The sequence below is a fragment of the Salmo trutta genome, chromosome 17 (genome assembly GCF_901001165.1).
Source record: "Salmo trutta chromosome 17, fSalTru1.1, whole genome shotgun sequence".
Classification (NCBI taxonomy): Eukaryota; Metazoa; Chordata; class Actinopteri; order Salmoniformes; family Salmonidae; genus Salmo; species Salmo trutta.
In genome coordinates, this window is record NC_042973.1 from 31,541,136 (window position 1) to 31,547,024 (window position 5,889).

General features: G+C 41.8%; 1 long non-coding RNA gene across 1 annotated transcript; it reads right to left on the reverse strand.

Annotated features, from left to right (window-relative positions):
- Positions 1-441: 441 nt before the first annotated feature.
- On the reverse strand, positions 442-3,040 carry LOC115152039 (uncharacterized). Its single transcript, XR_003867407.1, has 2 exons — positions 2,677-3,040; positions 442-749 (listed from the first exon to the last, which is right to left on the reverse strand). It is a non-coding gene; the product is annotated as an uncharacterized LOC115152039 (long non-coding RNA).
- Positions 3,041-5,889: the final 2,849 nt, after the last annotated feature.

Consider the following 5,889-nt stretch of genomic DNA (forward strand, 5'->3'; position numbering starts at 1 on the left):
CCAGGTGGTCCACGCCTCCTTTGTTGTGGTTGTAGTGCAGGATGATGGCTGGCTTCCTGTCCTCACGATCACTGATCTCAGCCGTTTTGTGCAGTGTGCTTAGGATCACCACATTCTTGTTCCTCTTTGGGAGGTAAGAAACTGGAGTGGTGCTGGGGGTGAAGGTAAACTTTGATGAAGGCCTCTCTCCCCCTTGTTGCGAGGAGTGCATGGGGAGCTCAGGCTTGTTCTTTCTAACTGTGCTAACCATGGTGATCTTCCTCTTCAGGAGCTGTTGGCTGAGTTCAATCAGTAGCACACAATCTCAATTTCTCATTGTGTGTGTGTGTGTGTGTGTGTGTGTGTGTGTGTCTTTGTGGTGTGTAAATTATTTAATAATTTGGTGGTGTGTGTGTGTGTGTGTGTGTGTGTGTGTGTGTGTGTGTGTGTGTGTGTGCAGTGTTTTGAAGCATTGAAGCTGCGCAAAGCGTAGCGTTGTTCAGGCATACTTTAGGAAGTCTTTGTTGACTGATGAAACAGTCAGAGAGAAGGAGCTGAGAGTAGAGTTGGATAGAGGGGGAGTGAACTGAAATAACCTGCTAATGTCTCCCAAGGATTGGAGCCACTGGTTTTTGTAAAGACAGACATTAAATGTCAGAAACTGAATCTAACTTTTCTGTTGGATTCTACTGATGGGTTTCCAGAGAGAAGTGCAGTCATCTGAATCCAAGCAAAATAGACTGTTAACTCACAGCAAGGACCTGGTGAAGCTGAGCAGGGGAGAGGAGAAAAGAGGAGAGGAGATGAATGAGTCAATTGGAAGCTGGGGATGATTAGGTGGCCAAGGTAGTATGAGGGCCAAGTTGGGAAAATAGCCAGGTAGATGCTGGTGTGCCATGTGATCTATAGTGACCACAGAGTAAGGCCACCTTTTTAAAATCTTATCAGTAGGACAGGATCGTGGACAGTGCAAACTTCACTAGTAAAGTCCAAACTTCACTACTCTGCAGTTGAATCCGAATGTTCACACTGTTTTCCAAAACATAAGAACAAGTGTCGTTTTGCCTGATTATGTAATGGAAAATCCACTAGAGGAATAGCTTGTGGGGTGTGTCAGTTGAACATTGTTGACACCTCAGATGTAGCATAAACATTCTGAGGTTCCTTCATCTGTCATTGATTGATCTTTGTAATTTTATTTCTGGATCAGACAATGATTGAATCAGTCATGAGTAGGGTTGCAAAGCTACCGGTAATTTACCAAAGTTAAATTTGGAAATTATCTGAACATCTTAGGCAATCTATGGTAACTTTGGTCATTTATACTTGAATAACTTCAAAAATATACATTTATATAGAGTATAATTTTTTTTATATCCGTGTCTGTCTCGCCCTGACCATAGAGAGCCCTTGTTTCTCTATGGTGTAGTAGGTCAGTGCATGACTAGGGGGTAGTCTAGTTTATATTTATATGTTGTGTTCTAGTTTATATTTTCTATGTTGGTGTTTTGTATGATTCCCAATTAGAGGCAGGTGGTAATCGTTGTCTCTAATTGGGGATCATATTTAAGTAGCTATTTTTCCCACCTGTGTTTGTGAGATATTGTTTTGTGCCTGTGCACTATGTAGTCACGTTTAGTTGTTTGTTTATTTGTTTTTGCTTGAAGTTTCACTTTGGAATAAAGATGTGGAACTCCACACACGCTGCGCCTTGGTCCTGTTCTTACGACAACTGTGACATTGTCCACGAGTTTCTAGTAGATAGACCATATGGTTCAAGATAAAAAAGAATCCAATCAACAATGGCATTACTTTCAATTAACTCTGCATCTCTTCCAACAATATATATTTTTTCGCAACTGCCACCAGGTTGACGCCAAAACATTGACAACAAAAAAAATATAAAGGATATTTCATGCTGAAACCCTCATACTGAACACCAATGGTAATTTTACAGCTTTGGCATTCTATTTTTTTTATTTTAAAATCATCTTATTTAATAATTGAATGAATTTCACATGATAAGGCCAAACAGCGCCAGATATAATTACAGAAACCTGTGATAATCTGAAGTACCCTAAAAAGCCACTAGATGTCATTTTATAAAATTCAAAATAAATCTTGAAAATTACCAAAATTCTGGTAGTGTACTGGTTTCCAGTAATACACAACCTCCCTTTGCAACCCTAGTCGTGAGACACAGCCTGTGTATCTAGTGATCAGGCTCATTACTACAAGCTGAGGATCATGTGTATAATGCATCGCTTGGGAATGTGTGTGTGGTTTCTAGGGCTAGTTTTTCTACTTTCTGTGCCTCTGGTGAAGCCGTCTGTGCCGATATTAGAGACCCAAGAATTTACACACACACACACACACACACACACACACACACACTCCGGTGCAATGCTAATCGACCCTGCTGAAACAGCAACTGTCCGATATGAGCTGACACACTCACAAGATGTTATGAGCCATGAGAAACACACATGCTGACATATACACACACAAGATGACATTCATACACAACTATTTTACACAGACAGACACATACACACAATTAAATACTGAGAAAAAATAAATGCTGTGTTAAGAACAACCGAATTTGGGTTATTTGTTGCCTGAACAACAAACTGTTACAGTACCATGGATTTTCAGTCTACAAGACAGAATGTTGAATAAAATAATATTTACACTTACTTTACCAGTTGTACATGCTGTTTGTACTTTTGGCGGTAGGAGGTGGAGATATCCACGGGAAAGTGTTGTTTACCTGACTTTTTGCAGAGCCGGTAGATTCTGTGACTAGCATTTTCAATCTCTTGATGAATTGCACGTAATGCACAATATGTAAACAATAGCCAAATGTAACCGAACGTCGTCGACCAAAGCACGTTTCCTTGCAATCAGCGAGAAGTGTTTGCCGTTCGGTCTGTGGTTAAGTTAGTGTTTGTCACGTGAGAATTGCATCAGTATTGAAAATAAAAAGCAGAACTACAAACCAATGTTCAGACCAGTGAACTGAAGGCCGGGTTGATAAGACTTCCTTGTGGATATTTTCTACCAGATTACCTCCGACATACAGTAGGGACAAAATCAGAGAACATCAGGTAAGTAAGTTGAAATTAAGTTTGAAATAAGTTTGTTCAACATTCTGACTTGAAATGGTTTTGTTTGGGAATGCTGAGCTGACATATTAGAGACGAGTGTGTAAATATACTGCTCAAAAAAATAAAAGGGAACACTTAAACAACACAATGTAACTCCAAGTCAATCACACTTCTGTGAAATCAAACTGTCCACTTAGGAAGCAACACTGATTGACAATACATTTCACATGCTGTTGTGCAAATGGAATAGATAACAGGAGGAAATTATAGGCAATTAGCAAGACAGCCCCAATAAAGGAGTGGTTCGGCAAGTGGTAACCACAGACCACTTCTCAGTTCCTATGCTTCCTGGCTGATGTTTTGGTCACTTTTGAATGCTGGCGGTGCTTTCACTCTAGTGGTAGCATGAGACGGAGTCTAATACCCACACAAGTGGCTCAGGTAGCGCAGCCCATCCAGGATGGCACATCAATGCGAGCTGTGGCAAAAAGTTTTGCTGTGTCTGTCAGCGTAGTGTCCAGAGCATGGAGGCGCTACCAGGAGACAGGCCAGTACATCAGGAGACGTGGAGGAGGCCGTAGGAGGGCAACAACCCAGCAGCAGGACCGCTACCTCCGCCTCTCTGCAAAGAGGAGCAGGAGGAGCACTGCCAGAGCCCTGCAAAATGACCTCCAGCAGGCCACAAATGTGCATGTGTCTGCTCAAACGGTCAGAAACAGACTCCATGAGGGTGGTATGAGGGCCCGACGTCCACAGGTGGGGTTTGTGCTTACAGCCCAACACCGTGCAGGACGTTTGGCATTTGCCAGAGAACACCAAGATTGGCAAATTCGCCACTGGCGCCCTGTGCTCTTCACAGATGAAAGCAGGTTCACACTGAGCACATGTGACAGACGTGACAGAGTCTGGAGACGCCGTGGAGAACGTTCTGCTGCCTGCAACATCCTCCAGCATGACCGGTTTGGCGGTGGGTCAGTTATGGTGTGGGGTGGCATTTCTTTGGGGGGCCGCACAGCCCTCCATGTGCTCGCCAGAGGTAGCCTGACTGCCAATAGGTACCGAGATGAGATCCTCAGACCCCTTGTGAGACCATATGCTGGTGCGGTTAGGCCCTGGGTTCCTCCTAATGCTAGACAATGCTAGACCTCATGTGGCTGGAGTGTGTCAGCAGTTCCTGCAAGAAGAAGGCATTGATGCTATGGACTGGCTCGCCCATTCCCCAGACCTGAATCCAATTGAGCACATCTGGGACATCATGTCTCGCTACATCCACCAACGCCACGTTGCACCACAGACTGTCCAGGAGTTGGCGGATGCTTTAGTCCAGGTCTGGGAGGAGATCCCTCAGGAGACCATCCGCCACCTCATCAGGAGCATGCCCAGGCATTGTAGGGAGGTCATACAGGCACGTGGAGGCAACACACACTACTGAGCCTCATTTCGACTTGTTTTAAGGACATTACATCAAAGTTGGATCAGCCTGTAGTGTGGTTTTCCACTTTAATTTTGAGTGAATCCAAATCCAGACCTCCATGGGTTGATAAATTGGATTTCCATTGATTATTTTTGTGTGATTTTGTTGTCAGCACATTCAACTATTTAAAGAAAAAAGTATTTAATAAGATTATTTCATTCATTCAGATCTAGGATGTGTTATTTTAGTGTTCCCTTTATTTTTTTGAGCAGTGTTTTTCACTCTCAGATTCTAAAAGAGGTTATTTGGTAACCCAGCAATGGGTAGATATTGGACAGAACACACACTGAGTTATTTTTTTATTTAACTAGGCAAGTCAGTCAAGAACAAATTCTAATTTACAATGACCGCTTACACCGGACGACGCTGGGCAAATTGTGCACCATCCTATGGGAATCCAAATCACGGACAATTGTGATACAACCTGGATTCAAACCAGAGTGTCTGTAGTGATACTTCAAGCACTGAGATGCAGTGCCTTAGACCGCTGCTCCACTCGGGAGCCCTTTTTTTGACCCAGACAGTTGGGTTGCGTGAATAACCCAACAGTTGGGTTGTTGGGAAGACCCAAACATGGGTTAATTTAACCATCAGTTGGGTATTTTTTCCACTCATGCTGGATTGACCTAGCAGCTTGTTCATCATGTCAAGTTCATATAGTGAAAATTCAGAATTTACTTATTTAACTTTTTTGACACTTTTCTATAATAATATGATTATTTATTACATATTATAGTAAGTATGCCACCTTATTGCCTAATAAGGTAAACCACTTTACTGTATCCCAACAATGGGATTTACATAGGCTTTTAAGGAACTCACACACTTCTGTGTCATTGAAACTACAAACATTTAAATGTACGAACTTGATATGTAAAAACTATACAACAAACAATATGAAAAAATAATTATCTGAAAGCCACGGGGGACATATAAAGTGCATTAGTTTCAAAACGCTAAAGTAGATGTATGAAAATACCCTCAAATGAAAGGTGACATTCTGTACTGATGCCTCATATAAAACATTGTATCTCAAATCCAAAATGCTATAGAGTATAGAGACAAATTAAAAGTTTTAGCTTCACTGTCCAAATAAATAAGTAAGGGAGTGTAGTTCACATAGTTTAATTTTCATCAAAATAATGACCTTACTACCCTTGCAATCATCAATTGACTACGGTTAGGGCAAAAAATTACTTATCTTACATTTTTCAGATGGAAGTTTGAAGTTGTTTCTGCTTTTGAGGCAAACCCCCTAAGAAGAACACTTTTATGAAGTAATAGTAATTTTATCTATTTCCCCTCCTGTTCCCCCTCTCCTTCCTCGTC